The following is a 10,931-nucleotide window of genomic DNA, read 5'->3' as shown; positions in this document are numbered from 1 at the left end:
TACATACATCATGTAAACAAACACCTCTCCGTCGATTCACCCATAAAAATCATGTAAACAAACAACTCTCCGTCCATTCACCCATAGACATCATGTAAACAATCACCTGTCTGTCCATTCACCGATATACATCATGTAAACAACCACCTGTCTGTCCATTGACCGACATACATCATGTAAACAAACACCTGTCGGTCCCTTCACTTAAAAACATAATGTAAACAAACACCTGTCTGTCCATTGACCTACAAACATAATGTAAACAAACACCTGTCTGTCCATTGACCTACAAACAACATGTAAACAAACACCTGTCCGTCCATTTACCTACAGACATCATGTAAAAAAACACCTGTCTGTCCATTCCCCGACAAACATCATGTAAACAAACACCTCTTCGTCCATTCACCCATAAACATCATGTAAACAATCACCTGTCTGTCCATTCACCGACATACATCATGTAAACAACCACCTGTCGGTACCTTCACTTACAAGCATCATGTAAAAAAACACCTGTCGGTCCATTCACCTACAAACATCACGTACAAAAACACCTGTCCTCTCCATTCACCTACAAACACCATGTAAACAAACACATGTCCGTCCATTCACCTACAAACATCATGTAAACAAACACCTGTCGGTCCGTTCACTTACAAACATCATGTTAAAAAAAAAATCACCTGTCTGTCCATTCACCTACAAACATCATGTAAACAAACACATGTCTGCCCATTTACATAAAAACATCCGTACACAAAAAGTTTCCGGTCTATTCACCAACACACATCATGCAAACTAACACCTGTCTGTCCATTCACATAAAAACACCATGCACACAAACACTTGTCTGTCCATTCACATACCAACATCATGGAACCATGTGCCTCTTTGCGCTAACTTCCGGCTGCGCCAATCGTTGGCATCGTTAGCTTGTTTGCAGATGCCAAGCCGGCCGCGAGCCAAGAGTTTGATGTTTCCAAACAAAGGTTAGTTTGTTGGTGAAAGTTGGAAGAAGGAAATGAAAGCCAAGGAGAAACATCTGATGACTGCGGGGCACAAAACCATATGAGCAGGTTTTGGGACAGAAAGAAACACAAAAGAAGGAAGACATCATGTAAAAAAAGGTGCCAATAAAACTCATATAATATATATTTAAAGACAAAACCTCGTGTTAAAGGTCAGTGTTTTTTAACCATAGGGCAATATCTGTTTTGGTACTCAGTTGTAGTACTTTTTCCCACCACTTGTTTACTCTACCAATTTTTACAACATTGGAAAACATTAGTAAAACTTCTTAAAGGGTGAGATAACTCCTGGAAATTACTGGCTTAGAATGGTGTCTAAGTCAAAGGAAAAGGCAGGCTGTCTTCTTCTAATGGATTTATTAGTCTGTGCAAGCTGGGTAACGTTTGCTGTGGTCTGGAACAACATGGCGCACAAACAACTATCATATAAATTAAATACTTCAACTGAGCTCAAATATACCTACAAACGAGGCATAATGATGCCATATGTACATACAGCTAGCCTTAATAGCATGTTAGCATCTATTAGCTTCCAGTCATGCACTGACTAAATGTGCCCGATTAGCACTTCACACAAGTCAATAACATCAACAAAGCTAACCTTTGTGCATTGAAGCACAGTATAAACATTTGGTGGACAAAGGAGGAGTGACAGAAAACATGTCTTTCTGTGGCAGCGTCTGAGAAACTGTTGCGCCACAGTCCACACAACTACGGTGAGTTCAAGAACTGACGAAAGTAATAGGACAAAACGGCGCTCGCCAAATACTCTCCTCTGTGAAGCATAAACACAAACATATGAAACAGTGGGCTTTCTAACAATGAGGAGGGTTTGTGTTGTGTGAATGTAATAACACTAAGCCTGTTAAATTTATGTAAAATACACAATGGGTGTTATACTTTTGTAATGTTTATTTTATGTGTATATGTTTAGTCTTAATGAAGGAAGAAGTGGTAAGAAATCAAATTAAGGACGGAAAATTATTTAAAAGAAGTAACATCAGTCCTCAACAAAACCTTCTGGAGCTTCTGTTTCTTCATGCTGTTCACTATCTGTCGAGCTGCACACGCTAATTAATTGTGAAAACCCATGTGTTTACGTTGCAGTGTCAAAGGAATATAACTGTCATGCCTTGTTTTTGGACTCTGGTTTCCCATTTTTTGCACTTCCTGGTTTTGTTGGTTTCGTTAGTTACTCATTAGTTTCCACCTGGTCTCCAAGTCACGCCCCTTCCCTCAGCCCCACACCTGTTTCTCATCATCATAGTCACTATTTAAGTCATTTGTTTTCTGTTCCTCGGCCTGGGAACTTTGTTTACTGCTTATGCTGTACTACTTGCTACATGCTTGTGCTACATGTTACTTACTATGACCACGCACCTACCTTGCCTTGCCACACTGATGATTGTTTTGACCACGCCACGTAAGATCTTGTTTGTATTTATGCCTCTGTGCATGTTTTTGGTTTGTTTTGTACCTTTGATAGTATCTTTTGTTTATTTGGATATAGTCACGCCATTGTGCAGTTTTGTCTGGAGTTTAGTCTAGGTTATTATCCGCCACTCAGCGCGCCCTTTGTTTTTCCTTTTTGTGTTATAGTATATAAATAAATTAAATATGTACCTGAATTCACGCCTGGCTCGTTCCAAATTCCCTCTGCGTGGAAAAAGCAAAAGAAATCCAAGTCAAAGTCCTGACAATAACATCCTCATTTCACTGTCGGGCCCCCGAGCATTTGGACTCTTGAAACTGGACTGCCTTGCACATGTCCGCCATTTTTAGTTCATGCTTTAGTTTAACGGATAAAATGGCCAAGATGCGACTTGAAGAAGGAGAATGCTGTGATTGGTTGTAGTATCCAACTCATTCAACAATGCACCACTGTTCCCAGTGAGGGAACTTTCCACTGAGTTGCGTCACATGCTCTCTCCCCCCTCCGAACTGAGCCTACTGTTGCGATCTGCTGCTCAGCTCTAAACTATTTATTTTTCTATTTTGTATATTTCTCCGACTCCGTATTTCCTGTTTGCTTTGTCACCATGGTCACTCATTAGTCCACCTGCTAGTCTCGCCCCGCACACCTGCTAATAATTATCACCCTCCTATTTAAGCTCACCTTTTCTGTTCACTCATTCTCGGATCCTAATTTGCCCACACGCATCAGTGACAACTCTCATCCTTCGTATGTATTTTCTCGCTAGCTCTCATGCTAAGCCACTTTATATTCCAGCTTCCATGCTGAATGTTTTTGTTTACTCTTTTGTGTCCTCGTACCAAGTTTTAGTTTTCCTTGTGTTTTATCCTAGCTTTCACGCTAGCGTCTTTTGTTTACCTTTTCTCTTTACACCAGTGTTTTTGTTCATAGCATTTTGTTATTAAATAAATACCTTATATCTTACCTTTGCTGTGTTCTGCTTCGACGCATCCACGGGAAAACTACACCGGCATTACCATGCCGAAGAAAAGTCTTCACACCTACTCCCTTCCTCTCACCTTGTATTCAGTGTATTAAAAAAAAATCACACGTCTTTCTTCCTATTGTGCATTCCTTCTGCACTTGCTACGAATGTGACCTGTGCCTTTTGAAACGCTCGAGCTTTTCATATAAAGACAATGTTGTTTGACTACTTGATTAGAAAATTGCCATTACAAACTGTGTTGAAAGGGAAAAAAAGCGATTTGAAAATAGGTCTATGCACATGTTCTGTAAACCACAAGGACCTTGTTTAAATGTAGGGGGGGAAATCATGATATGACGACTTTAATGCCGTCCAAAAACAACAATAACTGTTACATGCGCGAGGAGGAAGAACGCGTAATCCAGTATTGTTCACTGGTGTTGCCATATTTAATGTGACGAACAAGATCAATAAGGACCGTGCATGAAATGGTTCACAATAACCACACCAATTAGCTTCTTTTAAATTAAAGTAATGTTTACATTTCTGGATCTTGTAAAAACATTAGCTTGATTCACAGCACCTGTATCATAATAAACTAGAAAATTCCTTTGGAAATTTGTGATGGGCTGAGTGTCTGAATCTATGAGTTTTGTGTGTAACTGTACAAAATGAGCCACGGAGCTGGCCTAAAACAGTAGCATGTTTACATAAAAATGCTAACACTTAGCATGTGTGCTAACGATAGCATGATCACAGTCAGCATGTTTCATATACCAATGTATATGACTCAAAGGTGTATGGCTGCGTATATAGAAAAAAAAGTGTAAAGTTAGATTAAAAAGGTAGCAAGTATAAGTTAGCTTGCAGTTGCAAACAGTTAACAAGTGTCACACACCAAGTGATATTACTCTGGGCTAAACGGTTGCAAAACTAGCTAAAAAAAAGTTAGCATGCTAATGTTAGTATGCTAGCAAGCTAATAGATAGCTTGTGTCACAAACCAAGTTATATGACTCTAAGGCAGGGGTCTCAAACTTATTTTAGATCGGGGGCCACATGGAGAGAAATCTACTCCCAAGTGGGCCGGACTGGTCAAATCACGGCACAATGATTTGAAAATAAAGACAACTTCAGATTGTTTTCTTTCTTTAAAAATAGAACAAGGACATTCTGAAAATTTACAGTTCACAATGTTGTTGTTTTTTTACACTTACATGTTGCGGTTAATAGTATTCCATCTTTATTTGACGTTATTTATACTTTCTGAATAAATTATGTGATATTGTTCATCAGTCAACTCATTGGTGTTCATTTTCTATCTATCAAGATAAAAAAAATGATATCAAAATCAAATTACAGAGGCCACGGGGAAGACCAAGGACACATTTGGAAGACTGTGTCTCCTGGCTGGCCTGGGAAAGCCTCAGGAGGAGCTGGACCAGGTGGCTGGAGAAAGGGAAGTCTGGGCTTCCCTGCTTAGGCTGCTGCCCCCGCGACCCAACCTCGGATGGACGGAAGAAGATGGATGGATGGGAATTACAGGATGTTATTTATGTAGCTTACTCATTTTCCTCGACTGGTGCACTAATGTCATGTGGTTTATATGTGTTTTTACATATGTAGCATTATCGACAAAGATACAAACAATTGCTATTGCGACATCTAGCGGACACATGTAGTACAGCAGTTTCATTAATTCTAAAATTTCCACTCATTTTTACACAAACCATGTTTCCATATGAGTTGGGAAATTGTGTTAGATGTAAATATAAACGGAATACAGTTATTTGCAGATGATTTCCAACCCATATTCAGTTGAATATGCTACAAAGACAACATATTTGATGTTAAAACTGATAAATTGTTTTTTGTTTTTTTTTCAAATAATCATTAACTTTGGAATTTGATGCCAGCAACACATGACAAAGAAGTTGGGAAAGGTGGCAATAAATACTGATTAAGTTGAGGAATGCTAATCAAACACTTATTTGGAACATCCCACAGGTGTGCAGGCTAATTGGGAACAGGTGGGTGCCATGATTGGGTATAAAAGCAGCTTCAATGAAATACTAAGTAATTCATAAACAAGGATGGGGCGAGGGTCACCAATTTGTAAGCAAATTGTCAAACAGTTTTAGAACGACATTTCTCAACGAGCTATTGCAAGGAATTTAGGGATTTTACCATCTACGGTCCGTAAAATCATCAAAAGGTTCAGAGAATCTGTAGAAATCCCTGCACGTAAACGATGATATTACGGACCTTTGATCCCTCAGGCGGTACTGCATCAAAAACCAACATCAGTGTGTAAAGGATATCACCACATGGGCTCAGGAACACTTCAAATAACCACTGTCAGTAATTACAGTTGGTCGCTACATCTGTAAGTGCAAGTTAAAACTCTACTATGCAAAGCGAAAGCCATTTATCAACAACACCGAGGAACGCCGCCGGCTTCGCTGGGCCCGAGATCATCTAAGATGGACTGATGCAAAGTGGAAAAGTGTTCTGTGGTCTGACGAGTCCATATTTCAAATTATATTTGGAAACTGTGGACGCGGTGTCCTCCGGAACAAAGAGGAAAATAACCATTTGGATTGTTATAGGCGCAAAGTTCAAAAGCCAGCATCTGTGATGGTATGGGGGTGTATTAGTGCCCAAGGCATGGGTAACTTACACATCTGTAAAGGCACCATTAATGCTGAAAGGTCCATACAGGCTTTGGAGCAACATATGTTGTCATTTAAGCAACGTTATCATGGACGCCCCTGATTATTTCAGCAAGACAGTGCCAAGCCACTTGTTACAACAGCGTGGCTTTGTAGTAAAAGAGTGCGGGTACTTTCCTGGCCCGCCTGCAGTCCAGACCTGTCTCACATCGAAAGTGTGTGGCGCATTATGAAACGTAAAATACGACAACAAGACCCCGGAGTTTTGAACAACTTAAGCTGTACATCAAGCAAGAATGGTAAAGAATTCCACTTGAAAAGCTTCAACAAATATTTTCTTCAGTTTCCAAATGTTTATTGAGTGTTGTTAAAAGAAAATGTGATGAAACACAGTGGTGAACATGCCCTTTCCCAACTACTTGGGCACGTGTGGCAGCCATGAAATTCTAAGGTAATTATTATTTGCAGAAAAAAAATAAAGTTTATGAGTTTGAACATCAAATATGTTGTCTTTGTAGTGCATTCATTGAGTATGGGTTTAAAAGGATTTGCAAATCATTGTATTCCGTTTATATTTACATCTAACTCAATTTCCCAACTCATATGGAAACGGGGTTTGTACTTAGCAAACTCATCCCGCGGGCCAGATAAAACCTCGGGCCGTACGTTTGACACCCCTGCTCTAAGGTGTATGGGTATGGATATACAGGGGGAAAAAAGTACAATTGGCTAAAAACGTTAGCACTTTAATGTTAGCATGCTAACATGAGCATGCTAGCAGTAGACAAGTGTCACATACTAAGTTATGCGACTCTAAGGTGAGGGGTTGCAAAATTAGCTTAAAAAAGCTAGCACTTTAATGTCAGCATGCTGACATGATAACGTAAACATGCATATAATACATGCTGTATCATAAATAATGATATTATATAAATAACTGTATTATTTAAGCCAGGGGTCACCAACCTTTTTGAAACGTAGAGCTACTTCGTGGGTACTGATTAATGAAAAGGGTTACCAGTTTGATACACACTTAAATAAATTGCCAGAAATAGCCAATGTGCTCAATTTACCTTTAATAAATAAATCTATATATATGAAAAATATATATAAAATGGGTATTGCTGTCTGTCATTTCGTCGTATATTTTTTTTCCTTTTACGTAAGGTTTTTTTTGTAGAGAATAAATGATGAAAAAAGCACTTAATTGAACGATTTAAAAGAGGAGAAAATACAAAAAAAAGTGAAAATTAAATTTTGAAACATAGTTTATGTTCAATTTCGACTCTTTAAAATTCAAAATTCAACCGAAAAACATGAAGAGAAAAACTAGCTAATTCGAATCTTTTTGAAAAAATTTAAAAAGGAATTTACAGAACATCATCGGTAGTTTTTCCTGATTAAGATTAATTTTAGAATTTTAATGACATGTTTTAAATAGGTTAAAATCCAATCTGCACTTTGTTAGAATATGTAACAAATTGGACCAAGCTATATTTCTAACAAAGACAAATATTTTTGTTTCTAGATTTTCCAGAATAAAAATTTTAAAAGAAATTCAAAAGACTTTGAAATAAGATTTAAATTTGATTCTACAGATATTCTAGATTTTCCAGAATAATTGTTTGGAATTTTAATCATAATAAGTTTGAAGAAATATTTCACAAATATTCTTCATCGAAAAAACAGAAGCTAAAATGAAGAATTAAATTAAAATGTATTTGTCATTCTTTACAATAATAAAATAAAAAAAATACTTGAACATTGATTTAAATTGTCAGGAAAGAAGAGGAGGGAATTTAAAAGGTAAAAAGGTATATGTGTTTAAAAATCCTAAAATCCTTTTTAAGGCTGTATTTTTCTCTAAAATTGTCTTTCTGAAAGTTATAAGAAACAAAGTAAAAAAAACTAAAACATTTATTTAAACAAGTGAAGACCAAGTTTTTAAAGTATTTCCTTCGATTTTCAAATTTTGAGTTTTGTCGCTCTTAGAATTAAAAATGTCGAGCAAAGCGAGACCAGCTTGCTAGTAAATAAATAAAATTGAAAAAATTGAGGCAGCTCACTGGTAAGTGCTGCTATTTGAGCTATTTTTAGAACAGGCCAGCGGGCGACACATCTGGTCCTTATGGGCTACCTGGTGCCCGCGGGCACCGCGTTGGTGACTCCTGATTTGAGCTATGTTATTAATTGAAATACACAACTTTTTAAATTTTAACAGACACATTAGGTGCATTTGCACAAAGTATCGGATCGGTATCGCCTTCACCAGTCCAACATTAACTCGGTATCGGATCAGAAAAGGACATCATCGGTATCGCACGCCACTACCAAGTAGGTTAAAAACATGCGCAAGTCCTCAGGTTATCTAATAAAAAATGGAAGCAAGGGTGGAACATGATCAACAAACAAGACGGGCTCAAGCTTTGTGGGTTTTATACAACTCCTTTCACACAAATAAAGGAGGTCACAGAAATGAGGTCAGCCAGCCAGCCCCGCAAGGTGTCACTTTTTTTTTCATTTTTTTTTCCCAGCGAGTTGGCAACCCTGCTGATAAATGACATGAATACGTTCATACAGCACGTAGTCGTTATATGTAACATAATAAAATATGGTCACTAGGATACTGTACAGCCTCCGAGTCAAATGCTCTTATTAGCATTGACCTTGTTGTCAGTGTGTGTGTGTGTGTGTGTGTGTGTGTGTGTGTGTGCGTGCGTGTGTGTGCGTGTGTGTGTGTGTGTGTGTGTGTGTGTGTGTGTGTGTGTGTGTGTGTGTGTGTTTGTGTGTGTGTGTGTGTCGAAAACGAGCGACTTCTGAGACATGACTCAGCGTGATAAGCTGGAGTTGTCATGAGTTAGCACCTGGGAGACGTGGAAGTAGGTCGAGGTAGCATTTGTGTCCTTCTCACAAACCGTTTTTATCGTGCTGGTTATTATTTACAGCGAGTACCCAGGACTGTATATGAGGTGTGTCGCCTGGGTCACATGACTGAGTTGTGGCACCATTACCAACGTTTAAAGTATGACAGAGTACGGCAATTAACTTTATCGTGGCTGACGGCGTGTGATTGATGGGTTTTGGCAGGCGTAAAGGTATGCTAGTGCTCGTAAATACAATATTGTCACGTTAGGGAGATTTGAAATTTGTTTGTATGAACCTTCTGTTGGCTATGTTAAATGTAGAGCGAGCTCATTTTTATGTACTTGTGGTAATAACTTGTTTTTAATACGTCTTAGGCTGTTTTAGATTTTTAGCAGGGGTGTTCAAAATGTTTACATTAAGGGACACACTGTATACTTACATATATCTGTATATGTATATATATATATATATATGTATATTTTTATACATATATATATGTATATATATATATATCTACAGTGGGGCAAAAAAGTATTTAGTCAGCCACCGATTGTGCAAGTTTTCCCACTTAAAATGATGACAGAGGTCTGTAATTTTCATCATAGGTACACTTCAACTGTGAGAGACAGAATGTGAAAACAAAATCCAGGAATTCACATTGTAGGAATTTTAAAGAATTTATTTGTAAATGATGGTGGAAAATAAGTATTTGGTCAACCATTCAAAGCTCTCGCTGATGGAAGGAGGTTTTGGCTCAAAATCTTACAATACATGGGCCCATTCATTCTTTCCTTAACACGGATCAATTGTCCTGTCCCCTTAGCAGAAAAAAACAGCCCCAAAGCATGATTTTTCCACCCCCATGCTTCACAGTAGGTTTGGTGTTCTTGGGATGCAACTCAGTATTCTTCTTCCTCCAAACACGACGAGTTGAGTTTATACCAAAATGGAGACATGAATGATACAGCAGAGGATTGGGGGAATGTCATGTGGTCAGATGAAACCAAAATAGAACTTTTTGGTATAAACTCAACTAACTCGTCGTGTTTGGAGGAAGAAGAATACTGAGTTGCATCCCAAGAACACCACACCTACTGTGAAGCATGGGGGTGGAATCATCTTGCTTTGGGGCTGTCATTCTTTTTTTAATCAACACTTAAATCTCTGGATCGACTTCAGGTCTATCTGTCCCTACAAAGTACTTTTTGTTTTTATGTCTGATGCCTTTTTCTTGTCAAAACCCTGTTTTTTGGGCAATAACACAAAACACGCAATATTTTCCCCCAAAAATATTTCAAAACGTAAGTGAAATAATCGGAGCAAAAATTAAGTCCATAATTCATGACATCATTCATTTTGATTCATTATTATTTTCTAAGCAATGTATTTTTTCCCCTTTTGAGATAAAGATTATTTATTTATTTAATATTTATTTATTTATTTATTAACTGTTCTGTTACAGAGGACAAGGAAATGGGATAAAATTGTTATGGTAAATAAGCACTGCTTCTTCCTACTCTTTTTCGTACTTGCTGTAATGAAACAACTGGAAATATGTGATGCTTTACATTGTATCATATGCATGTATGAAATGAACTGAAACTGGCTAACTGATAGTTTAAAAAAAAAAAAAAAAAAAATCCTACTAAAATGATTGGGGATCCAAAAGAGCCGAACACATAAAAGTGTTAAAATAAGCCATACTTCTCTTCTTTTCTTTTTTTTTTACTTTCTACACTATAGTCTCCAGATTAACTTCAGATATAACCATTGACTATAAGTTTTTATATTTTTTATATTTTTTGTTTATTTGTTTTATGCCCTCTTTGTCAAAAAAAAACAAAAAAAAACGTTTTTTATACATGACAAACACACTAAAGATGCAATATTTTCTCCCCCAAAAAATATGTCAAAGTGGAATATTTGATGTAAAGTCATTGGAGCAATATGATTCACTGACTCAAT

General features: G+C 37.4%; 2 long non-coding RNA genes across 3 annotated transcripts in view; one reads left to right on the top strand and one right to left on the bottom strand.

Annotated features, from left to right (window-relative positions):
* Positions 1 to 3,616, bottom strand: part of LOC133556079 (uncharacterized) — an 82,805-nt gene extending 79,189 nt beyond the window's left edge. Inside the window, exons 1-2 of one of the 2 annotated variants that reach the window (XR_009807442.1) lie at positions 3,431 to 3,616; positions 2,655 to 2,687 (exon numbers count right to left, since the gene is read on the bottom strand). This is a non-coding gene — a long non-coding RNA (uncharacterized LOC133556079). The remainder of the gene's footprint in view (positions 1 to 2,654; positions 2,688 to 3,430) is intronic. The other variant, XR_009807441.1, reaches the window with a different exon arrangement.
* LOC133556083 (uncharacterized) overlaps positions 1 to 10,931 on the top strand; it is a 522,853-nt gene that overhangs the window by 260,139 nt on the left and 251,783 nt on the right. The gene's annotated exons all lie outside the window — the stretch shown is intronic.

The sequence above is a fragment of the Nerophis ophidion genome, linkage group LG07 (genome assembly GCF_033978795.1).
Source record: "Nerophis ophidion isolate RoL-2023_Sa linkage group LG07, RoL_Noph_v1.0, whole genome shotgun sequence".
Taxonomy (NCBI): Eukaryota; Metazoa; Chordata; class Actinopteri; order Syngnathiformes; family Syngnathidae; genus Nerophis; species Nerophis ophidion.
Note: the sequence above shows the minus strand (reverse complement) of the source record. Positions and strands in the feature narration are given on the sequence as shown.